The following is a 26441-nucleotide window of genomic DNA, read 5'->3' as shown; positions in this document are numbered from 1 at the left end:
TGCTTTCTCTCTTCCTCTCATACCCCCATGTAATTAATCAGCGAGGTTTATCATCAGTGCCTCTCAAACACCCCAATTCTTCCCAATTCTTTCTGTCTCCATTACTTTACTCTGGATTAGGCTTCCATCAGCCTCTCACTGGGACTGCTACAATAGCTCCCTCCTGGTCTCTGGTGACTCCACAATTCATCTTCCACAAGGAAGCCAAGTGATCTTTTCAAAATAGAAGCCGAATCATGTCCTCGAGGTTCTCCAAAGGCTTCCCTTCACACCAAGAATGAAACTCAATCTCTATCATGGTCTTCAGGGCTCCCTCTAGTCTGTTCTCTGCTTACCTCTCTGACCTCACCTCCTCCCACCCACTGGGTTTCAGCCAGCATGGCTTTCTACTTCTCAAAACTGCCAGGCTGATTCCCTCATAAGGCATTCACAGGAATGCCTTCTACCTGGCTCTTGGTGTCGCTGGCTACATCTTAGCATCCAAGCCTTGAATTTAAATCCAAATGTTACCTTCTCCATGAAGCTGCCTCTGACCAACCCATCAAAAATAGCCCCACTGCTACCATCAATCACATCACTCCAGCCTCTCTCATTCTTTCTGGCACTTCCACTATATGTTAATTTAGGGCTTCAGCTCCTCTCAACCAGAACCTAAGTCCCAAAAAGGCAGGGATTTGTCAGTCCAGTTCAGTGTCACATGGAGGAACATCTGGCACAGGCAACCAGTATTTGCTGAATGAATGAAAAAGTGAATTTTACTTTGATTAAACATGATGTAATATCTTCTGGCAGTGAAAAGAAAATCCAGTATAACAATGACAAGTATTACTGAATCAAGAGAGAAATTTTGAAAATCATTGGAAAAGCATTAATCTCAGAAGAACTTTAAATTATCCTTAACAGTGCTGGTAATAGATCACATTCCTAAGGGCCACTACTGAATTAGGAGTAAAATTTTCATACAGCCTCAGTGTTGAGTTTTGGAAGTGTGTCATTTTAAATCTGTTTATAGAGATACGCAGCTATGAATGATATAGAGGAGCACTGTGATTAAGAGCATGGGCTCTTTACTGAAGTAAAGCCTGAGTTCAGTCACAGATCTGCACTGGAATTTGAACAAGTAACTTACCTCTTTATGCTTGCTTTCTCATTTGTAAAATAGAACTATTAATAGCGATTTCATAGTCATTAGAATCATTGTGAAGATTAAATGAAGCTTTTAAAGCATCTTGTATCTGGCATGCAGTAAGTAGTCAACAAATTCTTATCATTATTATGAGTGCTGAGAATAGAGAAGTCCAGACAAATGGGACAGCTCAAAAATTGTGTGTACCTACTGTAATACAAGGCATCATGCTAGGTAAGTAATTCTCAAATTTTACTGTATAGAAGACCCACCTAGGCAAATTCCAAGATTCTTATTAAGTCAAAGGTGGAATTTTCAGAGACCTGCAATTTTCAGCATAAATTCAGTCAATTCAGATTCACTTGGTCCATGAACTCTGATAAACCCTGTGCCAGGTGTCCTAGAGATTAGCCGATATTTGAGTCTCCCGTCTTCTATGAAGTTATATAATCTACAAGGGGTAAAAACAAACAATACAAAGCAATGTAGGAAAAGTAGTGTAGACAATACAGGCAGGAAAGACTTCAAGAACGAAGGGTCATCTGTAATAACATGATGAGTAGGAATTCATGAAGAACACATTTCCCAGACTTTCAGGAACAATGGTGTTGTAAAACAAGTACAACAAGCAGACAGCTTGGCAGGAACAGAGGATCTGCAGTGAGGATGGAAAAACAGTGTCAGAAAAAAAAGTAGAGGCTCGAGAAAAACATCAGTGCCAACCTAAACAGTATGGGCTTTATTCAGTGCTGGCACTGTAAGCTAATGGTTTTTGAGGAGAGAAATGATAAATTAGGGTGCTGTTCTTTAGCAGAGTACTCTGATGAAGCTATGCAGGATCAAGCAGAATGAGAATAACAGACAATGGGAATAGTGAGTCTGTGAGCACTCACTCTTATCTCAAAGAAATGAAAGTCAGGAGAGGGCAGTGAAAAAGATTAAAAAGGAAGGAATGGCAACTCTTAATGACTCAGTGCCTATAGGGCAAAGGCAACAATCACAGCTGATTGCTTAATCCTTAAATCCAAATTGTATCACTATCAGCTTCCTGTTACTTTTTAGAACTTTTTCTTATACACTAACTACACTAAATATATAGAGTTCACTTACTTAAAACACAGTCCACAATTAAGAGGTCAGTAAATAGGCCTCTGACTGGCCAAAATACATGTCACATGGTTCATACACTAAAAAAAGTATTTGTGTATATATAATAAACACACACATATATAATATTCAGAGCTGCACAATCTTATTTTACACAAAATTCTAGCAAATATAAGCATCTAATTTCCAAACCCACAGCAGTTTGGAAGCAGAAATTAGAAGAAAAGAGCCTGCTATAGGTAGACATATCTAAGAGTCTGAGGTTCAAGAGAAAAAAAAAATGAAAACTATAAAAAAGCACACGCAATCACTCAGGGTAAGTTCTCCACAACTGTTTATTGATCGGTACACATAATTCCCAGAAAAATGAAATTAATGAAACTCCTCCTTCATGTTCCAAGCAACCACCACAGAAAGAAAACTTTTAAACATTCTTTAAAGCTAAAGATTCCCAAATAAATATTTACCTGATAAAAAGAATTTTTAAAGGACAGCTGATACATGCCAAGATAGACACCCTCTCACCAGCACCCAAGATATAGTCGATAAATAAATAGTTTACAACACACAAAGTTTGAAGATGATTAAAAATGCTTTCATAAGGCATCCAATCAAGAATGGTCCCAATGATGAAGCTTAATTTGGGCAATTCTTTCCTGATGGCTGTGACTTGGAATTCCATGATCCAAATAACATGAGGGCATCCTCGATAAAAATTAACACCAACAAAAGGGTCTTAAATACATACCCTATAAACTTACCTACTGAAATCAGGCAACATAATTTGACACTCAACATCATTAACAGACTGATCGACAACCAGTTTTTAAATAGCAGACAAGCACATCAGTGTATATTTACGACACCATAACATCAAAATTATCTTAAGCATGTTGTAGGGGTAAAGCAACTAAATGGAATTAGGCCTCTCATTTTCTGGGACGCAGCAAAGGAAGCAAGAATTGAAGCACACACTTCAAAAATTTCATAAAATGGTCAGGCCACATTAAGGTATCAAGGATTAAGCCCCCGAAAACGCCAAATATGCTACATTATAACCATATAAACAGGCGGAGGAGTCAGCTGCGCCCCCACCCAACCCCGTCTATCTCCTTGTGGTCATCCTGGCCCTCTAGAAGCATACGGGACCACACTAACCGAAGCCAAAGAAAACGTGTCTCGGAGACTGCGCGCTCTTCAGAGTGTAACCTGCGACCCACAAACCATTTGGTGGATTTCAAATCAGCGTTTTTAGTGAGAGGGAATGGAACAGGGCACAAATTATCAGACGGCATCACATGTAACAAGGGTGAATAGTGCTGCTCTGTGAAACTTTCCATTCATATATATGTTATGTACTAGACCGTAATGTAAAAAGTATTTCTTAATACGGGGGCAGGGTTAAAAAAAAAAAAAAAAAGTCTGAAAGCTCTTAACCTTAGAGATGTAGTCTCTAATATAATACCTATATACCTATAATACCCCCTAATAATACCTGTGTAATTGTTACATCTAAAAAAAAAATTCTATTTTAAAATTCATATTCTAAATGCGTCAGGACCCCAAGGCTGAGTGTTTTCCTTAGTCCTCAGCACCTACATACAATCTCTTTGCTCAAGGTGGCCTCCTGGAAACCAGTCTGAGAGCTCCAGGCGGCATAAGGAGAAAGGGGACGAGTCCCAGCTAGGCCTGGGTCGGTGCCTAGAAGGATGGCTGACTCCCCCCCCCACACACACACCCCCAGACAGCAGCCCGGGGCGGTGCCTCCAGGCTCCCGTAACTCAGCAGCCGCCGGGCTGCAGACCCCGCTTCCTCCACGGGCCGCCAACCAACAGTCCGGCTCTTCAACCAACTTCCCTTAACTCCACCCCCCCACGTCGCCGCCTCCAGAGGAGGGCGTGTGGCCCCTTCTGGCTCCAGCAAACCCCCAGAGCGTCTTCCCGGGGCGGGGGTGGGGGGGGGGGGCTAGGACCCTGGAGTCCCCATCTCCCGCAGGGCATGAAGCTGCACACACAGATCCTTGCGGTGGCTCCCCTCCCAGACCCCAGGCCAGGGTCCCGCCCTGCCCTGCCCTGCCCTGCCCTCCCCTCCGGGGCCCCATCTTACTCCAAGTCCCTCACTTCTCAGCGTCTCCCAACTTGCAGGGCAAAAAGCGATTCTCCCAAAAGCCCGTCCCAGACTCCCGCCCCCTGTCACCGTCCCCTGGAAGGGGCAGGCCTGGCGCCCCAGGAGCGTGGAAGTGCCCGCCGGCTCCGTTCCCCTCCGAGCCTCCCTGGGGACACGTCCTCTGCTTTTGTTTGGGTTCGTCTTCTTCCCCTTGGGATGCAGGGGTTCCGAGACGAAGTTTCCGGTTCGGCAGCAGCCGGGGGCGGCCCATCCCCCACGGCCCTGGGGAGCGCGAGCAGCCTCCGGCCCGGGGCCCAGCCCGCCGCCCGCCCGCCCGCCCGCCCGGCCCGGCCGCCCCCGCCCCGCCCCGAGGGCTTCCCCGCGGCGCCCCCGCCCCGCCCCGCCCCGCCCCCACCCCGCGCCCCGGGCAGGAACGGCCCTCCGCGCCTCGGCTCCGGAGGGGAGCGCCCGGGAGCCGGCGGGCCCGGGCTCCACTCACCCCTCAGCCCGGGAGGCGGGGGAGCTGCTGCGGCGGCTCCTCGGGCGGCGCCTTCCTCCCCCCTCCCGGCTCCGCCTCCGGCCTGCTCCCGGCCGGCCCCGGCCCCGCGCCGCTGCACCGCGTCCCCCGCTCCGGCCGCCGGGGCCCAGTGTCCTGCCTTGACCCGGAAGCAGCTCTCACGGCCCCACAACAACACGTGACCCCGCCGCACGTGTCACGTCCGCTGCGTGCAGGGGAGGGGGGCCCGGGGGAGCGCGGCCGCCGCCGTCGGCCTCGGGTTGCCATGGCGACGGGGCGGGGCACCTGCCCTTGCCCTCGGCCTCGCGGAGGGGCGCCCTCGGCGCCAAGGAGGGGTGAACCGCCCCAGCAGGGTGAGGTAGGGGCGAGCGGCGCGGAGCCTGGGCGGCCGAGAGGCAGCTGCCTTCCACTCGGGGCGTTGGCCCGACCCTCCGCGGGCTCACCTGCCTCTGTCGACCCCGATCAGCTCACCCCCCGCCTCTGCCTGCGGTTTCCTCGCGAGGTGAGCCCCAGGATGCTCTTGCAGGACGATGCGCTCACGCTCTGGCCTGTATCCGCCACCCCCCTCCCCCCCCCCCCCCCCCCCGCTCCCCGCAGGGCCTGGGGCGTCCTGAGCTCTCCGCGCCCCGGCACCGACCGAGTAGCACCGGCCTCCCCCTTCCAGGAGCACCTTCTAGGTACTGGGCCCTGTGCGTCGGCTCTTTCTAAGTTTTACAACTTGCAAGAGTGATGAGCATTTGGTAGACTTGAAATCGGAAGCTCACGGAGCTCCAGTGATCTGCCCCCAAGACCACGCAGTTGGTAGAAGGGAACAGGCCGCGATGTGAATCCAGGTTAGTCTGGCCGCAAACTGAAGGCCATGCATGCCCTAGCTCCGTATACGCCGCCGTATGTGACTGCCGGGCTGTGATTGCTTATGCACTCACTTATTTGTCCGTTTCTTTTGCAGGAACATTCATGGACTGGGGATGCTGTTGACTGATCCCCGAAGAGAATTCAGCCTCGTATGGATATGTCAGCTTGAAGGGCTAGGAATTGGAAAGGTCTATGTGCTACGCACATGAGGTGTATGTGTCAGGGAGCTGGTGAGGAATTGTGACACACATGGACGTGTATATATTGGTTCCTAGAGTGACAGAGACAAAGTTCTTTAAGGGGGACCCAATGGCAGCTTATCACCATCACTCCTAGGGAGGGACTGACTTCTCTCATTGTGTTTTGTCTTACCACATCGGAAGAGCTTAGAGAAGTTAGAGGGAGAGCTGGAAAAGCCCCAGAGCTGTGTTAAAAAAAAAAAAAAAGATTTATTTATTTTAAAAAGAGAGAGTAGGGGGAGGGGCAAAGGGAAAGAAACTCCAGCAAACTCCCCTGCTGAGCACAGAGCCCAAAGCAGGGCTTGGTCCCAAGATCCTGAGATCATGTCCTGAGCCAGAATCAAGAATCAGGTGCTCAACGGACTGAGCCACCCAGGTGCCCCTCCAGAAATGCTGGTGAAAGAAAATGCTTTGAGGATCAAGGGGAGGGTGAGCCAAGCAGTGTGGCTTAGGTTGCTGAGGTGGGGACTTTCCTCCTTCTGCAGAGAACAGAGCAGTACCCTCAAAGTACCCTCAGTGGCAAGGACCAGAAAAGAACAAAGGGACATAAGTGCATAGGAGGGAGAACAAGGTTGATGCTGCATGGATATTTTGTTGATAGACTCCTTGTGAGCTCAGGTGCCATTGGGCGCACACATAGAAATACTGGGGAGGCTAGATATCCTGTGAGCAACTAGAAAAAGACAAGAAATGTGGATTATTAGTGGACAATGTATATAAATACATATATGAGTATCATCTGTAACTGAGTATGATTAGTTATATGTGCCTTTGTTTTTTTTTTTGAGATTTCCTTGAGTCAGTTTGCTTTTATTCCTCTCTCCCGCCTTATAGAACAAACTCCTAAAGACAAGATCAATGTCTCCACCCTTCTGCCTATCTCCATAAGATGGCCAGAATTATGTTTCTAAAACTCCTGTCTGATCATATTATTCTCTGGAACTTAAAATCCTTCTGAGACTTTACCCTCAGGGTAAAGCCACAATGATTGACATGTTCCTCAAGGCTTTCCTGGTCTGGAACCCTGCTGAATTTTCCAGTCTCATCTCTTGCCTTTTTATCCTCTTGCTTTATCACTCTCTGTTCAACCTGGTAGCCACTAGGCATGTGTGGCTATTTAAATTTAAATTAATTAAAATTTAGTTAAATTAAAATTGCATTTCCTGAGTTATATGACACTAGCCACATTTCTTGTGCTCAGTAGCCATATGTGACTATCATATTGGACACTGCTGATCCAGAATATTTTTATCATCAAAGTGAGTTCTTTGGGCAGTGACTCTCAAAACCTCATGTATGATATATTCTATGGGAATTCATATTCTTTTGCTTGAAACATTCTTCTTCCCCCCCTACTTGAATCTAAAAATTCTACAGAATTGCTTATTTTATTGTCTCCTTGGTAAGTGTGTAAGCCTCAATGAAGGCAGGAGCAAAGTCTATCCTGTTCCCCATTGATTCTCCATTGTCTCTAAAGGATTGTCATGTAGAAGAGAGATGTTGAACTAAAGTGAGAGGCAGTAATAAAAAGGCAAATTTCTGGTCTCATCATTTTTTTTTTTTTAGAAATTCTTTATAATTCAATTGTTTTGACCTAGAAACAGCAATTTCATACGGTTTAACTTAATAGTAAGGAAGAACTTTGGAAGAATCAGAGCTGCTTCAGTTGATTCTAATGAGTTCTGTGTCACTGGGATAGGTTAAGCAAAAGCAGACTGTGTTAGAACAACGTGTGAATATTTCCTGGGTTGGTTAGACTGCTTGACCAGTCTGATTCTAAGAATAGACATCAATGTTTCTCCAACTGAGCCTGTAATTCAAGGTTGAGTATGCCATAATGACAATCATAGTTAGCCAAAGTCTACATACCAGGTACTGCTCAAGATATTTCACATAGATTATTTCCTTAATCCTCACAGTGATCATGTGAAGTCCATTTAGTACCATCAGATTTGCCAAGTGAGAGTCAGGTTAAGTAATATACACAGAATATACAGCTAGTAAATGGCAGAGGCTGAATTCACATTTAGGTCAGTGTGACACCAGAATCTGAGTGCATAATAGCCCTATAATTATAGGATAGAGTTCTATCATGAAGTTTCAGTCAAATATTTGCATGTCTTTTAATGTAACACATGTTGGTTTTATAATGAATATATTCCTTGCACTTAGCTAGGTGGTTTGGGGAAAACAAAGATGGATAAGGCATGGTTCCTACAGCGTAGTTGGAAAGATCATGCAAATACTCAAATAGCAATGACATGGAACAATTAATAGTATATTATTTTAAAAAGAGGAGTCATTGGGGCGCCTGGGTGGCTTAGTGGTTGAGCATCTGCCTTTGGCTCAGGTAGCGATCCTGGGGTCCTGAGATCGAGTCCCACACAAGGCTCCCCACAGGGAGCCTGCTTCTCCCTCTGCCTATGTCTCTGCCTCTCTGTGTGTGTCTCTCATGAATAAATAAATAAAATCTTTTTAAAAGGGGCGGGGAGTCTTCTTAGCTGAAAGCATCTCTCAAGTAGGCAATAGGATAAGGACAGAATTATATGAGAATTCAATCACATATATGAGAATTATATGAGAACAACATATGGGATCAAGGAGATCAAGGAGAAGGAAAAACCGACCACTTCACTTGAAAGAATAGTGACTGGTTTGGAAATTAAGAGTCAGCAATATTAGTCCTGCTTTTTCCACTAACCAGCCATGTTATTTGACCTCTTTCTGCCATGGAACTTTATCCAAATAACCTGGACTGAACAATCTACCGTAGTGAATCAACTGAAATCATGTATAAAATATTATGTACATACCTATGTTATACATACATACATACATTTTCAAGAGGAAGTGCCATAGATTCCATCAGATTCACACACACACACACACACACACACAAATCACGACTCAAAAAAATGTTAGGCTTCATTGTCACTTTAAATTCTGCAACTCTGAGATTCGGTATTTTATTTTTGTCAACATTATTGACATATCTGTCAGGAAATGGACTGTCACGCCAAGCTTATTGACCAAGCAAAGGGCAGAGATATTTTTATTTTAAACTGGAGAATCATACCTAGAATGATTTAGAAAGCATCCAGATTTCCTCACTGGGCAGAGTATGGTCTTAAAAAACAACTCTTAATTTACTTTTCTGCAATTTACATAAATGGATCAGTCATGTGGAGCTTAATTTTCAAGGAGGCCTTGCATTTATTAAAATCATTTGCAACAAATTGATATAAGCCTCACTAACATACATACAGATTGCTGCACATACAAATGTACACAAATGGACAGTCTAATGAATTATCACAACGCAAAAACTCCTGTAATACCACCTTACCAAGTCAACAGAACATTGCCAGTTTCCCAAAGCCTCCTCCCTAATCACTACAGTCATTATTCTCCGCAAACTAATATTCTGACTTCTAATATTGTGGCTTATTTTCCTGTTTTTAAACTTTATATAAGTGGAATCAAATTAGATGATTTAAATACTTACCACTATGAGAGTCATCCATGTTGTTGCATATAGCTGTAGTTTACTGATTTTTGTTGCTAAATAGTATTTCTTATTGCAATCACTACCATTTATTTATCCATTCCCCTGTTGAAGGGCATTTGGGTTATTTCCAGTTTTTAGTTATTGTGCATAATGCTGCTATAAAATTCTTGCGCCTAACTTTTACTGCACAAACATACATATTTCTGTTGGGAGCATACCCAGGAATAAAATTAATGGCTCTTAGCTTTGGATCAGCACTGTCCTAGAAATAGAGTGCAAGTCAAGTCACCATATGTAATTTAAAATTTTCTAGTAGACACATCAAAAAAGTTTTTAAGAAAGTGAAATTGATATTAAGCATGAATTTTTAAAAAGATGTATTCATTTACTTTTTTATTTTATTTTAAGATTTTATTTATTCATGAGAGACACACAGAAAGAGGCAGAGGCGGGCAGCCCTGGTGGTGCAGTGGTTTGGTGCTGCCTGGAGCCTGGGGTGTGATCCTGGAGACCTAGGATCGAGTCCCACGTCTGGCTCCCTGTGTGGAGCCTTCTTCTCCCTCTGCCTGTGTCTCTGCCTCTCTCTCTCTCTCTCTCTCTCTCTGTGTGTGTGTGTGTGTGTCTCTATGAATAAATAGATAAAATCTTAAAAAAAAAAAAAAAAGAAAGAAAAAGAAAGAGGCATAGGCAGAGGGAGAAGCAGTCTCCCCTGAAGGACCCTGGGATCATGACCTGAGCCAAAGGCAGACATTCAACTGCTGAGCCCCCTAGGCATCCCTATGAGCAGCAGGGAGGGGCAGAAAGAAAAGGAGAGCATCCCCAAGCTGACTCCCCACTGAGTGCAGAGCTCAGGATGGGGCTCAACCCCATAACCCTGAGATCATGACCTGAGTTGAAATCAAGAGTCCAGTGCTTAACTGGCTGAGCCACCCACGTGCCCCAAGCATGCATTTTATTAACCCAGTGCATCCAAAATACTATCATTTCAACGTGTCATCAGTATGAAAATTATTAATCAGATATTTTACATTCTCTTCTACATGTTAAATCTTCAAAGTTCAATATGTGTTTTACATTTATAGCAATTTAGACTACCCACATTTCAAACATTCAGTAACCAACATTATTGGTCTTTGTATTGGTTTTGTATTGAACACCTACATTGGATGGTGCGGCTTTGGATGATACTACCTGACAGTATTCCAAAGTGGCTGTGCCAATTTACCTTCCTGACGGCAGTTTATGAGAGTTACAGTTGTTCCACATCTTCATCAAAACCTGGTACTAGGAAGTGCACCTAGGTGGCTCAGTGGGTTGTGTCTGCCTTCCTCTCAGGCCATGATCCTGGAGTCCTGGGATAGAGCCTGACTCCCTGGGTTCCCTGCTCAGTGGGGAGCCTGCTCCTATCCTCTCCCTCAGTCCCTCCCTTCTGGTCTTGCACCCACACTCCCTTTTAAATACATATAACATACATACATACATACATACATACATAGAATCTTTTTAAAAAATCAACCTGGTACTATGAGCCTTTTTAATTTTAGGCATCTGATGGTTCTCTAATAGTATCTTATTTTGGATTAATTTGCATTTCCTTAATGACAAGGGGATTGAGTCTCTTTTCATATGTTTATTGACAAATTGATATTCTCTTCATGAAGGTCCTTTTTCCTACTGAGTTGTTGGTTTGTCGTTTGTTTTTTTTTTAATTGGTCTCTAGATTAATTGAAAGACATTCTCTCTTTTTTTATTCTCTGCAAAATTTTATATAATATTGGCATTATTAACTCCTTAGCTGATTGTTCTCCAACAAAGCCATTTGACCTACAGTTTTCTATATGGGAAGTGTTAAATTATAGATTCATTTTCTTTCTTCTTTTTTTTAAAGATTTATTTATTTATTTATTCATGATAGAGATTGAGAGAGAGAGAGAGAGAGAGAGAGAGGCAGAGACACAGGAGGAGGGAGAAGCAGACTCCATGAAGGGAGCCCGACGCAGGACTCAATCCCGGGACTCCAGGATCGCACCCTGGGCCAAAGGCAGGCGCTAAACCGCTGAGCCACTCAGGGATCCCCTCTTTCATTTTTTAAAAAATATTTTATTTATTTATTCATGAGATATACAGAGAGAGAAGCAGAGACATAGGTAGAGGGAGAAGCAGGCTCCTCGTGAGGAGCCTGATGCAGGACTCAATCCCAGAACCCCGGGATCACTACCTGAGCCGAAGGGAGATGCTCAACCACTGAGCCACCAAGGTGTCCCAATTTTATTTCTTAAACATGGCATTATTCAAGTTTTCCTATTTCTTCTTGTATTAGTTTTAGTAAATTGTATTTTTCTAGGAATTTGCCCACCCTACATAAATTTTCAAATGTGTTAGTATGAAGTTGTTTATAACATCCTATTATCTTTATCAGAGCTGCAGGGTGTACAGTGACATCTCCTTTTTATTTTAGATACTGGTTACTTATGCCATCTTTTTCCTTTATTAGTCTCTCAAATTTTGTTGGTCTTCTGAAGGAATCCACAATCAATTTTGTCAAATCTCTCCATTCTATTTTTTTCTTGTTTTATTATTTTCTACTTTTATCCATATTGCTTCCTTCCTTCTGCTCTTATTGGATATAATTTACTATCCTTTTTCTAGCTTTCTTCTTTTCTAAAAATATACATTTAGAACTACATGTTTGCTTCTAAATACAGCTTTAGTTGTGTGTCATAGTTCTGATATGTACCACTTTCATTATCATTGAGGTTTTAAATATTTCCTAATTTCTCTGGCCTGTTGGCAGTGTGGGCTGTCTTAATTGATTTTGGAGTATTGAACCAGCCCTGCCTACCTGGGATAAACCCATAGTGGTCATGGTGTGTAATTCTTTTTATACATTGTTGGATTCAATTTATAAATTTTTTTGAGGATTTTTACATCTATGTTCATGAGAGAGATTGACCTGTAATTTGCTCCTCATGTAATAATCTCATAGTTTAGTTTTGGTATTTGGGTAATCATGGCCTCATGGAGTTAGGAACTACTCCTGCTTCTATCTTCTGGAAGAGATTGTAGAGAATTTATATAATTTACTCCTTAAATGTTTGGTGGAATTAACTAGTGAATCCTGGCCTGGTGTTTTCTGTTTTGAAAGATTATTGATTATCGAGTCAGTACCTTTTTTAGATGTAGTACTATTGAGATTGTCTATTTCTTCTTACCTGAGTTTTGGCAAATTGCGTCTCACTGAATTGGTCTATTTCATCTGTGTCACCACATTTCTGGGCATAAGGTTGTTCATTGCATTCTTTTATTTTCCTCCTCAGGCCATGGGGTCTATAGAGATGTCCTTTTACTTCTGGTCATTGTCATTTGTTTTCCCTTTCCTTTCTGTTTAGATAGCCTGGCTAAGGGCTTATCAGTTTTATTGATCTTTTCAAAGAAACAGCTTTTTATCTTATTGATTTTCTCTATTCCCTGTTTTCTCTATTCCCTGTTTTCAATTTCATTGATTTCTGTTTAAATGTTGTTGTTGTTGTTTTCTTTTGCTTAGTTTGGATTTGATTTGCACTTCCTTTTCTAGTTTCCTAATGTGGAAGCTTAGATTTCTGATTTTACATCATACTCCTTTGTCCAAATACAGGCATTCAATGCTATAAATTTTCCACTAAGCGTTGCTTTACTGCATCCTGCAAGGTTTGGTAAGTTGTATTTTTATTTTCACTTAATTCATATTTTACTTGTTTTAGTCTCTTCAAGCTGCTATAACAAAAATACCATGCACTGAGTGGCCTAAACCACAAGCATTTATTTTTCATGGCTCTGGAGGCTGAGAAGTCAGAGATCAAGGCGCTAGCAGATTGGTGTCTGTTGAGGACCCATTTCCTGGCTTTTGATAGCTTCCTTTCCTGTATCCTCACTGACAGAGAGCAAGCTCTAGTCTCTTCCTCTTCTTATAAGTACACTAATCCTATCATCTGGTCCCTATCCTCATTTAAATTTTACCTCTCAAACCTTCCAAAGCTCCATCTAATACCACTCTATTGGGGGTTTAGGATTTCAACACATGAATTTTGGTAAGACACAAATATGAAGTCTATAACCCTTGTGATTTCTTCTTTGACCTGTGTGTTATTTGGAAGTATATTTCTTAGCTTCTAAATGTATGGAGATTTTTAAGGGATCTTGAAATAAATTTCTAGCTAAATTAAACTATGATCAGAGAACACATGTATATAATTTCAAACTTTTGGAAATTATTGAGCTTTGTTTCATGGCTATGCATATGATAAACAATACATATGAGACAATTTCTCTGAGTGCTTGAAATTATGTATACAGCAGTAGTTTTGAGTTCAATGTGGTATATAAGCAACTAGATCAGGTTTGTTAATTGGTTGTTCAAACTTCCTATATTCTTACTGACTTTTTGTTAGCAATTGATTTTGTAGTAATTGTTACAAGCAGATTCATTGCTTGTTTCATTAGATGCCAACAGAGGTATGTTAAAATTTCTGACTATGACTATGGATATAAATTTGCTTTTTTTCCCTTGTAGTTCTGAAAATTCTTGATCTGTGTTTTTTGATACTATGTTATAAGATAAATGCCAATTTCAGATTATATTCTCTTGCTGGTAAGTTAAACTTTCTCACTGTGAAATATCCCACTTATCTCCAGTAGCACTTATTACCTTAAAGACTATTTTGTCCAGACCTTTTTTTTGTTGAAAGGTGTTTGATTACTGATTCCATCCCTTTACTAGTTAGAAGCCTATTCAGATTTTATATTTCTTCAATCTTTAGCCTTGCTAGGCTATATGTTTCTATGAATTATCCATTCATCCAAGCTATCCATTGTATTGCATGAGTTTCTCATACTCTTTTATAATTCTTATTTATGTAAAATCAATATAAATGTCCCTGCTTTCATTTCTGATGTAAGTTATTTGAGTCTTCACTCATTTTTTTCTTAGTCAACCTAGCGAAAAAGGTTTGTCAAGTTTGTTAATCTATTCCAAGAAACAACTCTTGGTTTCACTTGATTTTCTTTATTATTTTTCTATATTCTATTTTACTTATCTTTGCTCTAATCTTTATCATTTCTTTCCACTTAATAGATTCAGATTTAGTTTGTTCTTTTTTTTCTCTAGTTCCCTAAGATATAAAGTTAGGTTGTTAGTTTGAAATCTTTTTTTTTTTTTTTAATGGAAGTATTTACAGCTATACATTTCCCTCTTGGCATCACTTTCACTACTTTCCATTTTTGACATGTTGTGTTTTTATTTTATTTATCTCAACATATTTTCTAATTTCTCTTGTGATTTCTTTCCTGACCCATTTGATTTGAGTGCATTGTTTAATTTCTATATATTTGTAAATCTTCCTGTTTTCTTCCTGCCATTGGCTTCATTTCATTCCATTATGACAAGAAGACAGACTTTGTATATTTTGATCTTCTAAAATTTATTAAAAATTGTTTTGTAACCTAACAGATGATCCATCCTGGAGGATGTTTCACGTGTACTTGAGAAAAATGTTTATTTTGATACTGTTGGGTGGAGTATTCCTCTAATATCTGTTAGGTCCAGTTGGTTCACAGTGTTCTCTGTTTCTGCAGGGAAATGAGTGTTTATGTCTCCCTCAGATTTATGATGTTGAAGTCCTAATCCCAATGTGATGCTATTAGGAGGTGGAGCCTTTGGGAGGTGATGAAGTCATGAGGTTGGAGTCCTTATGAATGGTATTCATACCCTTACAAAAGAGACCCCAGAGAACTCCTTTTCTCTTTCTACCATGTAAGACACAGTGAGAAGATAGCCATTTATGAGTGAGGAAGTGGGCTTTCAACAGACATGGTATCTGTCAGTACCTTATCTTGGGCTTTCAGCCTTTACAACTGTGAGAAATAAATGTCTATTGCTTATGAGCCATCCAGTCTATGGCATTCTGTTACAGCAGCCCAAATGGATCAAGACACTTTCCTTAGTGCTCTCCTGTTTGTCCAGTCTTGAAACTGGGATACTGAGGTCTCCTAGTATTAATGAAGAGATGTCTATTTCTCCCTTCAGTTCTCTCAATATTTGCCTCATGTATTTTGGAGCTCCATTGTCTTGTGCATATAGGTTTATAATTGTTATAGCTTCTTGATGAATTGACCCTTTGATCAATATACAATGTTCTTCTTTGTAACAGCTTTTGACTTCAAGTCTACTTTGTCTGATATTAGTAGAGCCACCCCTGATCTCTTCTTGATACTTGCTCAGAGTATCTTTTTTCATCCTTTTACCTTCAACCTAAGTGTGTCTAGATATAAAGGGAATCTCTCTAGAGACTGTCATTGGATTATTTTTTTTTATAATTCTGCCAATGTATGTCTTTTTCTTGGGGTATTTAATCCAATTACATTTAAAGTACTTACTGATAAGGGGGTACCTGGGTAGCTCAGTCTGTTGAGCATCTAACTCTGGATTTCGGCTCAGGTCATGATCTTAGGATCCTTAGATCAAGCCCCATGTTGTCGGCTCTGGGCTCAGCAGGGAGTCTGCTTGAGTTTCTCTCCCTTTGCCCCTTCTGCTTGTGCTCTCTCTGTCTCTCTAAAATAATTAAATACATCTTTTTACAAAGAGAACTTACTGATTAGGAGGACTTAATTTTACCATTATGTTGTTTTCTATAGGCCTTATAGAATTTTTGTTCCTTATTTCCTCCATTACTGCCTTCTTTGGTGTTTAGTTGATTTTTTTTGTAGTGACATGTTTTGATTCCCTCATGTCCTTTTGTGTATATTCTATAGATATTTTCTTTGTGGTCGCCATGGGGCTTACATATAATATCCTAAATTAATCTCTTTTAAGTTGATACCCACTTAACTTCATTTGCATACAGACTATTTCTTTATAGCTTTCCCCTCATTTTATCTTTAGATGTCATTTGTGACATCTGAATATACTATGTTCTAATTAACAAAGGTTTATAATTATTTCACAGATTTGTCGTTTATTATTTTTAAAAGATTTTTATTTATTTGAGAGAAAGAGAGAGGAAGCACAAGTGGGGGGAAGGGCAGAGGGAGAGAATCTTCAAGCGAGCCTGATGCAGGGTTGGATCTTACAACTCATGAGATCATGACTTGAGCCAACACCAAGAGTCAGATGTTCAACCAACTAAGCCAACTTAGGTGTCCTTCATGCATTTGTCTTTTAAATCTTATAGAAAATGAAAAGTGAAGTTACAAACCAAGATAACAATAATAGTAACTTTCATATTTGCCCATGAATTTATATACTCATACGGTTTCAAGTTACCGTAGAGCATCCTTTCATTTCCTACCAAGGAACTCCCCTTGGCATTTCTTTTAACCCAGGTCTGGTGGTAATGAACTTTAAGCTTTTTAAAATCTGGGAATGTGTTAATTCTTCATTTTTTAAAATACTTTTTTTTAAAGTGGGCTCCACACCCAGAATAGAGCCCAGCATGGGGCTTGAACTCACAACCCTGAAATCCAGGACCTGAGCTGAGATCAAGAGTCGGACACTTAACTGACTGAGCCACCCAGGAACCCCTCTTCCCTCATTTTTGAAGGACACTTTTTCAAATATAGAGTTCATGGTTGACAGGTTTTTTCCTTTCAGCACACTGAATATATATTATCCTACCGCCTTCTGGCCTTCAAGGTTTCTGATGAAAAATTGGTTGATAATCTTATTGTGGATTCCTTATATGTGATGTGTTACTTCTCTCTGCTTTCAAGATTGTCTATTTGTATTTGGCCTTGAACATTTGATTATAATGTATGTTAGTGTGGGCATCTTTGTGTTTCTCTTACTTGGAGTTTGTTGAGATTGCTGGATTTGGAAGTTTGTACCTTTTATCATAGTAGGGGAGTGTTGTCCCAAGGTTTTTCATTGAAAAATCTTTCTGCTCCTTCCTTTCTTCTTTTTCTAGGACTCCTATCATGCATGATAAGCACATCATACTAAAGAATTTCAACTGTCCTAAATTCAAGTTTACTGAGTTTTTTTTCTTCTGTTTACATATCAGCTGTTGAACCCCTGTAGTGATTTTTTTTTCATTTCAGTTATTATACTTTTCAGGTCTAGAATTTCTGTTCTGTTTGCTTCCTTTTTATATTTTCTATCTCTTTGTTGATACTCTCATTTCATTCATATACTGTTATCCTGATTTCCTGTAGTTCTTTGTCCATTTTTTCCCCTTAGGCCTTTGAGCATATTTAAGACAATTTTGTTGTTGTTTTTGTTTTAGAGAGAGTGAGAACACTTGTGTTGGGGGAGGGGCACAAGGAGAGGGAGAGAGAAAATCCCAAGCAATATCCATGTCCAGCGTGGAGCCCAACTCAGGGATCATTCTCACAACCCTGAAATCTTGACCTGAGCTGAAACCAAGAGTAGGATACTTACCTGACTGAGCCACATAGGTGCCACCAATACAGTTGTTTTAAAGCCTTTTTCATTTATTTTTTTTTTATTTTTTTATTTTTTTAGTAAGTCAGATATCTGGGTTTCCTTGGGGATGGTTTATCAATTTACTTTATTCCTTTGAATGAGCTATATTTTTCTGTTTCTTTGTATGCCTTGTAAATATTTGTTGTTAGAAGTTGGACATTTGATTATTATAATGTGGTAATTCTATAAATGAGGTTCTCACCCTTACCTAGGATTCACTTTCTTTTTTTAATTGTTGAAGGCTATGACTTGTTGAAGATTTGTTTGTTTTGAGGCTTTTTTTCAGTTTTTTTTTTTTTTTTTTTTTAATTCATGAGAGACAAACAGAGAGAGAGGCAGAGACACAGGCAGAGGGAGAAGCAGGCTCCATGCAGGGAGCCCGACGTGGGACTCGATCCTGGGTCTCCAGGACCAGGCCCTGGGCCGAAGGCAGATGCTCAACCACTGAGCCACCCGGCTGCCCTGTTTTGAGGCTTTTACAAACTATTTTTGGAAGAACTATTCCTTGTCATGTGAGCTCATTTGTCTGTTTTCATGTTCAGCTAATGTTTTGATGGAGATTTCCTTGAAAGCTAGGAACCAATAAACAACAGATAAACAGACACAGAAATACACACATGCACTGAGAGAGAGAAAGAGACAGAGACAGAGAGAGAGACACACACACAGACAGACAGAGAAAATAACCTTGTTTCCCAGTCTTTGAAGACAGGGTCTGTGCTGAGCAGTCCTTTACAGATTAGCTGTACTTGCTCTGAGCCTAGGGATCAGCCTACGGTGAAAACTTAAAGTCCTCTCAAGACTTTTCTGAGAATGGGTTTTTTTCTGGGCATGTGTATGACTTCTAAATTCCTCTGTATATGTGGATTGCTTTTGAATGTCCTAATTTTCCAGAGTTTTACCACATTTTCTTCCCCAAGTTGTTGATACTATATTGTATGTCTCCACCTAGAATCTCTTGCCTGGGGGGGATCTGTGGATTTATAGCCCCCTTATAGCTTTTACTAGCAGGGCCCATCAGTTTCCCCACCTATGGCCCAAACATGTACATAAGGCAGAAATGAGTGAGTCAATCACATCAGAACTGAGTACACCATAATTTTCAAGTAGGGTCTGTTCTCCCTTTGGTTCAACATGGAGAATTGGGTTGCTGGTGTGGAGAACCAAGACTGTCACTACTACATCAGGGAGATGGTGAGACAAGGATGAACAAAAGCACCACAGTGCTTTCCTATAGTTTTAAATATTTTTTTCCCTGATTAGGTATGATTGGTTGCTGTAAACCTTTCATTGTTTTCAAGGCTCCTACGAAGTTTATTCAGATAGTTTTTGTTTGTTTGTTTGTTTGTTTTTATCGTTTGTGGGGAAACAAAATCTTGGAGCTTCCTAGTCTTCTGTTTTCCTGATATAACTCAAAATGTTTGCTTTTTCTCTCTCCTAGTATCTACAGCCTTATTTCTGGAACCATTTCTTTTGTGTGACAAACACCCTTTAGTATTTCTTATAGCAATGGACCAGAGGTTGTTAATTCTCTCACTTCTGTCTTAAGTAAAGGTTTTTATTTAACCTTTGTATTCCAAAAATATATTTTTGTTAGTTTAGACTTCTATATTGGCAGATATTTTCTTTAAAAAATTTTTAAATTTAAATTCAATTTAGTTAACATATAGTATATTATTAGTTTCAGAAGGAGAATTTAGTGATTCATCAGTTGCATGTAACACCCAGTGCTGATTGTATCACATGCCCTCCTTAATGCCCATTACCCAGTTACTCTATCTCTCCAGCCACCTCCCCTCCAGCAACCTCAGTTTGTTTCCAATAGTTAAGAGTCTCTTATGGCTTACCTCCCTCTCTGTTTTTATCTGATTTTTTCTTCCTTCCCACTATGTTCATGTTTTGTTTCTTAAATTCCACACATGAGTGAACTCATATGGTATTTGTCTTTCTCTGACTTACTTTGCTTAGCATAATATGCTCTAGTTCCATTAAGTTATTGCAGATGGCAAGGTTTCATTCTTTTTGATGGCTGAGTAATATTCCATTTATATAGATACCACATCTTCTTTATCCATTCATCTGTCAGTAGCATCTGGGCTCTTTCCATATTTTGGCTATTGTGGATACTGCGGCTATAAACATTGGGGGTACATGTACCCCTTCTGATCACTATGTTTATATCCTTTGGATAAATACTTGGTAGTGTAATTGCTGGGTCATTAGGGTAGTTCTATTTTTAACTCTTTGAGGAACCTCCCTTTTGTTTTTCACAGTGGCTGCACCAGTTTAGATTGGCAGATATTTTTAATCAGCACTTTGAAAATATCATTCCAAAAAAAAAAAAAAAAAAAAAAAGAAAATATCATTCCATTATCCCCTACCATCCATTGTTTCTTTTGGAAGGTCATCAGTTTTGAAAAATTTTTACCAACTATATGACAGTTTGTTCTTTCCATCTGAGACATTGATTACACGTATGTTATACTTTCCTGATCTATCTTCTGTGTCTTCGGAATTTTTCATTTATTTCTCTCTCTCTACAACCTGGTATAGATATTTTCTTCTAACCTATTTTCCAGTTCATTAATTCTCTTTTCAGGTGTCTATAATCTGCAATACAATCCATCCATTGAGTTCTTTTAATTTTTGAGTTTTATAATTTATAAGTTCTCTGCCCAAATTCTCAATCTTTTATCTTTTTTTGAATATTTCATCATATTTATTTTAATGTCTGTGCCTAATAGCTTATTATTTGAAGGACTTATAAATCTTACATTGCTTCTCTTGGCTTTCTTTCATGTTTTCTTATCTCTTCATATGCCTGATTAATTTTAATTACAAGACATGAATTGTATATTAAACATTATAGCAATAATTTAAGGCCCAAGGACATGGCTGTATTTCTCCAGAAAGAATTTAGATTAGCCTTGGGCAAGAAACTAGGGCACCAGTAATCTCTGAGCACTCTAATCCAATTTCAGACATTATTTGAATCTAGGCTTCAAAATCTTTGTGAGCTAGTCTTATTCCAGTTCATCCTTCCTTCCAAGAAGTAGTTCTTTGGAGACCTAACCAAAACATGGTGTATTATTAAGGCCTTCCTTGTCAGGTCTTGGACAAATTGTTGTCTTCAGTTTTGTATTCCTAATCTCATGAGGTTTTGAAAAACACTGCTCAGTTTATAAGCCTCTCAGTTGTCTATTCCTGAATTAGCAGACACCAGCAGGGGAAAACAGCCACAGTGCCTCTCTGGGTTCTATCTTCCCTTGGTTCTTGACCTCTTTCCTTACCTTACTAGTTATCTGATGCCTACGAATTAAAAAAAATTTTTTTGTCCAGTTGTTCTAGTTATCTTCAAAGGGAGACTAGAAGTGGAAGTTGCCAATTCATTTCTACCATGACATCTTTTTTTTTTTAATGTTTATTTATTTATGATAGTCACACAGAGAGAGAGAGAGAGTGAGAGAGAGAGAGGCAGAGACACAGGCAGAGGGAGAAGCAGGCTCCATGCATCGGGAGCCCGACGTGGGACTCGATCCCGGGTCTCCAGGATCGCGCCCTGGGCCAAAGGCAGTCGCCAAACCGCTGCGCCACCCAGGGATCCCTACCATGACATCTTTTTGCCATTTTTACTAATCCCTGACATAATTCAAGAAATACAGTGAGAATGGGTATGGGAACTTGAGAAAATTTTAGTGAGCATTTTGGGTTTAATAATAATAGTAGCTAAACATGCATTGAGTCCTTGCTCGAGCCAGATATTGTTCCCTGCTTTTCATGCACTTACTCCTTTAGCTTCTAAAGATAAATTTTATGCAAAGCCAAGGTATTTTCTTCAGTAAAGAGTAATCACGAAAGTGAGAATCTCTCTAAAAATGGCATACTTCTTGAGCTATAGTTTGTTGATAGCATTCACTGACTAGCACAAGACTTGGTCATGGTAGTTAGGCAACTAAATTTGTGAAATAAACAAATTAATAAAGAATGTTGGAATATAATTGAACTAGTAATTGTATTATTGAGTTACACTTTAAAGAATCATTTGTAGGCACAATTGAAGCTGCATAGAAGCATCTAATCAAATGTGTTCTTAGGCATGATTTAAATCCTGGCTCACAATAATGCAGCTGTTTGTTCTCCACTCTCTGTAACCATTTAGCTCAGCGAAGTTGTGTCACAGTAAGCATTGCTTCCAAGCCAGGAACATGTCATATATAAACCTGCTTGTAATTAAGATTAAATATTGCTCATAGGTATCCATCTGTCTTGGAAGGTTTAGCTGTTCACCTACCTCAGGAGTTTCCACTGAGCAATGTGAATATGTCATTTTAAAAAATTGTACCAATTTTGAAATAACACTGAGTACAATTAAAAATATCATACACAATGTTAGTCCAAAAGATTCAGCCAACCATTGAGGAACTGGGAAGATAATCCTCTTCAATATGAAGTTCTGTTATATGTTATTTCATTATGCTTTTGTTAGAATTTTGTAGCTATTTTTCTCTAAAAATCTTCAAGGTACTCCTATATGATTCTTCTAAAGTTGGCTTTTCTCATGTAAAGTTATAAATGAGGGAAGTAAGGTAGCCTATAGAAAGGGGAAAGGAAATGAGAAAAAGAAAGGTTTGGGAGAGACTTTGGAAGAACAATGAGTACTATTCCATACTTTATGTGAAGAAGCTGTATAGCAATAAACATCACCTCAGTGGTAGCAGACTAGTTTTTCATAAAATTAAAGATCTCTCTTTAGTTAATGACCTCATTTACTGACTCTGTGATAATCTTAAAGTATGTCACAAATTCTTTGACACTTCTTCCACTGAGTGGTGGAAACTGTGTCCTCTCTCCCTGAACCTGGGTTGGGCCTTTGGACTGCCTTAATCAGTGGAGTAAAATGCCATGTACTATGCTTTTGTTCTCTTGGAACAGCTGTGCTTAGAACTCAGCCACCACGTTGTGAGGAAACCAATGTAGCCACATGGACAGGTCATGGAAGGCATTCCAACAATCCTCGCCAAAAACCATGCTAAGGTCTCAGCCAACAGCTAACATCAACAACCAGACATGTGAGTAAGTGAGCCTCGAGCCTTCATATATTTCCAGTCCTCAACATTGAATATTCTTAGTGGAGGCCCCAGGCATTATGGAGCAGAGACAAGCCATCTCACTGTGTTCTTTCTGAATTCCTGACCCAGCAAGTTTATGATTCATTTATAAAATGATTGTTTTATGCCATTAAGTTTGGGGAAGTTGGTTGTACAGCAAATAGATAACCAGAAAACTCATTCATAATTGAGGACTAGAATCTGGGTATAACCCATTTTTCCTGGCTTAGTTTTCATTGTTCTTCCTATTCCTGTCTGTGCCCTACTTCTGTATTATTCTCTCCCCACTCTGCCCCTGATCAGTCTGCTTTCCCTTACAAGGGCATCTCATGCACTTTCACCTTCCCCATGTTTTTGCTGGTGCTATTTCCTCTTCTTGGGCTGTAGTGTCACTAAGATCTGGTCTGAGTGCCATTTGGGCCTCTCAGTAGCAGAGTGATCAATCTCTCTAACCTTTATCAGAAAAATAGAAGTCAAAATAGAACCTATTTATAGATTAAATGGCTAAAATATATAAAGTGCGGGCAGCCCCGGTGGCTCGGCCATTTAGCGCTGCCTTTGGCCCAGGGTGGGATCCTGGAGACCCAGGATCGAGTCCCATGTTGGACTCCCTGCCTGGAGCCTGCTTCTCCCTCTGCCTGTGTCTCTGCCTCCTTCTCTCTCTCTCTCTCTCTCTCTGTCTCTCATGAATAAATAAATAAAATCTTTAAAAAAAATAAATAAAATATTAAAGTGCTTAGTGTCTGACACACACATAGTAAACACTCAATAAGTGTTAGCTATTATTATAAGTTCTTTCTATTCTTGAAAGTGAGTTTCTATTGAATAGTTAAGCCTTAAATGAAACCTTTGTCTTTTAAGTCTGAGCTCATATGTCAATTCCTCTGTGAAGACATCCCCATTTACCAGAAAAAAATTAAATTGCTCCTTCCATTATGCTTCCAAGTACTTTCCACATTCTTCTATTATAGATTTGACAAGTAACTTATTATATATGTGACCCCTCCCTCCCTTAGGGACCACATTCCTCAAGGGAAAGGTTTAAGGCAAAGACCTCACAAGAAATAAAGAATGTCCTTGTCCCTTGTATGAGTATATATGTGTGTGTGTGTGTATTTGATATATATGTACATCAAATACCATAATAAGGAAAAGAAAGTGAAAAATTGGTTAGATGACTATAGCAGGACAAGACTCAAGAATTTATAGAATCTGAGTCCCTGTCCAAATACTCTTTCCACTCACAAGACTTAAATTTTCCAACTTTGTTGAGGATATATAAACAAGTTATGGGAGCCATGTCAGGGGAGATGTACATTCTTCATCAGTTCATAATTGTCCACTGTGTACCAGCTGCTATAGTGGGTAGTGGGTGCTATAGAGTTTAGGCTCCATGGTCTATACCCACCCCCTTGCAAATATTCCCAAGTGTGGTTCCCGAGGGTGAACCTAACTATGCTAGAACCAGAGGAGCTGAGTGTTGCTAGAGAAAATTACACAACTGAGCTGACTGGATGCACTATATCCCTGCCTTCCTTCCTGCTAGGGAGATGACCTCACTTTAGACCATTAGTAAAAATAAATACTATCAATAGGAACTTATTTATCTATCTACACCTCCCCCCCAAAGACTTGCACTTGTCCCTGTTTCTTCTGCTGCTCAAATGGAGGCTGTATCCCTCCACCTATCAAAGGCCAGGTCCTCCCTTTGTGTTCTGGATTTCTTTATTTTCATCCACCCAAAGTCTTCTACCTTCTGGTTTTCCCCTTCTTTTCATGATTTGATAATGTCTTCCTCTCTATTGGATCATTCTCATAAACATGCTCTAGTATTTCCCATCTTCTTTACTTCACATTCTATACCCCTTCTCTGACTGCTTTATATTTCTGCTCCCCTCCCAGGAAAGTTTGTTTTATTTTATTTTATTTTTTTAAAGATTTTATTTATTCATGAGAGACACCCAGAGAGAGGCAGAGACACAGGCAGAGGAAGAAGCAAGCTCCATGCAGGGAGGCCAATGTAGGACTGGATCCCGGGACTCCAGGATCATGCCCTGGGCCGAAGGCAGGTGCTAAACCACTGAGCCACCCAGGGATCCCCTCCCTGGAAAGTTTCTTCGAAATAGTTGCTACACTCGTTGTCCCTTTTTTTTTCTCTCACCATTTCCTCTTGGGTTGACTCCAATGTGGATTCTCTTTCCAGTACTCTCCACTGACTATTCTTGTGAGGGTGACCAATGGATACTTCTGTTTTCATTTTAAACTCACAGTAGCATTTGGTTCACTCAAGCTCTCCCTTCTGTCTAGCCTCTGGGACATTACTTGTTCCTGATTTTCTTGTCACATTGGCTGCTCCTTCTTAGTCTCCTTGACTAGTCTATCCTCCTCTGCCCTACCTCCAAATAATAAGAGTTCCCAAAGGTTCCTAGGGCCTCTTCTTTCCTTGTCCTTTCTCATTTGTCCCTAGATCATGTCTATTGCCAGAGATTTAAAGAACATCTTCACCGATGAATTCTAAATCACCAGCCCAGACATCTCTCAACCCCCAGGCTTGTATTTCCAAATGCCTTTCTAATATTTCCATGTCAATAGTCCTTAGCCATCTCAAATTTAACATGGGTCAAAGGAATCTCAGACCCCTCCCTGTTTCCTCTCCCAATCTAATCTTTCACATCTTAGTAAACAGTACCACTTTCCACACCAGCTGCCAAAACTAGTAATATGGAATTCATTCTTGACTCTACCAAACGCTGTCTACCTCCAAAATATACTTATTACTACTCCACAGATGTCTGACTCAGGCACTTTATAAATATTCGTTTAATGAACAAATGAATAGGAAAAAGGTTTATGTTTGCCATCCAGAGAAACATGCAATAGGTTCCTGTGAGTCTTATGGGATGAGAAGTTGGTGTTCCTATTGTCAACAGGATAAGAAGACACTGGAATTAAAGCACACTGAAAAGAGGTGGGGAAAATATTTCCCCAGCTTCTGGGATAGGAAGGAAATTTGCCTGGGGAAGGTAAGAGTCAAGGTGGCTAGATCATTCTAAGTCACAACGTTGTGGTGTGCAGAAAGGAATACTCATAGAACATACAGGAGACTCTTTGAGGCCTTGGGAACTTTCCTCAACTTTCCTCATGGAAGAGTCTATAAACTCAGAGAGTGAAGCAACCCTTTGGGAAGCCTCTTTAAAGGGCTGTAGTATCTTAAGAAGAGGGGCACTCTAAAGTAGGTAGCAAGGAGGGCAACAGCAGTGTTGGTGTCAGTAGTAAAGCAGCAGGTGAATTTTAGATAGCTACTTTAGAAGCTACTGAGCATTTCTGCCAGTGAAAAGAGGTCTGGTGAAAGTGAGTTTCCAAGTGCTCATATTCTGAAGTTGCTATAGGTGCTCTTACACACACACACACACACACACA

The 26441-nt window shown here is 40.4% G+C and overlaps 1 protein-coding gene and 1 long non-coding RNA gene across 13 annotated transcripts in view; one reads left to right on the top strand and one right to left on the bottom strand.

Annotated features, from left to right (window-relative positions):
• The window catches only part of TBCEL (tubulin folding cofactor E like), a 72857-nt gene extending 67845 nt beyond the window's left edge, over positions 1 to 5012 (bottom strand). For 2 of the 7 annotated variants that reach the window (XR_012028778.1, XM_072822400.1), the window contains exons 1-2: positions 4839 to 4989; positions 1399 to 1577 (exon numbers count right to left, since the gene is read on the bottom strand). The gene's annotated coding sequence lies outside the window, so the exon portion shown is untranslated. Of the gene's footprint in view, positions 1 to 1398; positions 1578 to 4339; positions 4620 to 4838 lie in introns of those variants that run through there. The other 5 variants (XM_072822394.1, XM_072822396.1, XM_072822395.1 and 2 more) reach the window with 5 other exon arrangements.
• A 95-nt stretch (positions 5013 to 5107) lies between these two features.
• LOC140631129 (uncharacterized) overlaps positions 5108 to 26441 on the top strand; it is a 29283-nt gene continuing 7949 nt past the window's right edge. Inside the window, exons 1-4 of one of the 6 annotated variants that reach the window (XR_012028779.1) lie at positions 5108 to 5358; positions 5521 to 5689; positions 5806 to 5923; positions 22846 to 22982. This is a non-coding gene — a long non-coding RNA (uncharacterized lncRNA). Of the gene's footprint in view, positions 5359 to 5520; positions 5690 to 5805; positions 5942 to 18306; positions 18426 to 22845; positions 22983 to 26441 lie in introns of those variants that run through there. The other 5 variants (XR_012028780.1, XR_012028783.1, XR_012028782.1 and 2 more) reach the window with 5 other exon arrangements.

This window comes from Canis lupus, chromosome 3 (assembly GCF_048164855.1).
Source record: "Canis lupus baileyi chromosome 3, mCanLup2.hap1, whole genome shotgun sequence".
Classification (NCBI taxonomy): Eukaryota; Metazoa; Chordata; class Mammalia; order Carnivora; family Canidae; genus Canis; species Canis lupus.
Note: the sequence above shows the minus strand (reverse complement) of the source record. Positions and strands in the feature narration are given on the sequence as shown.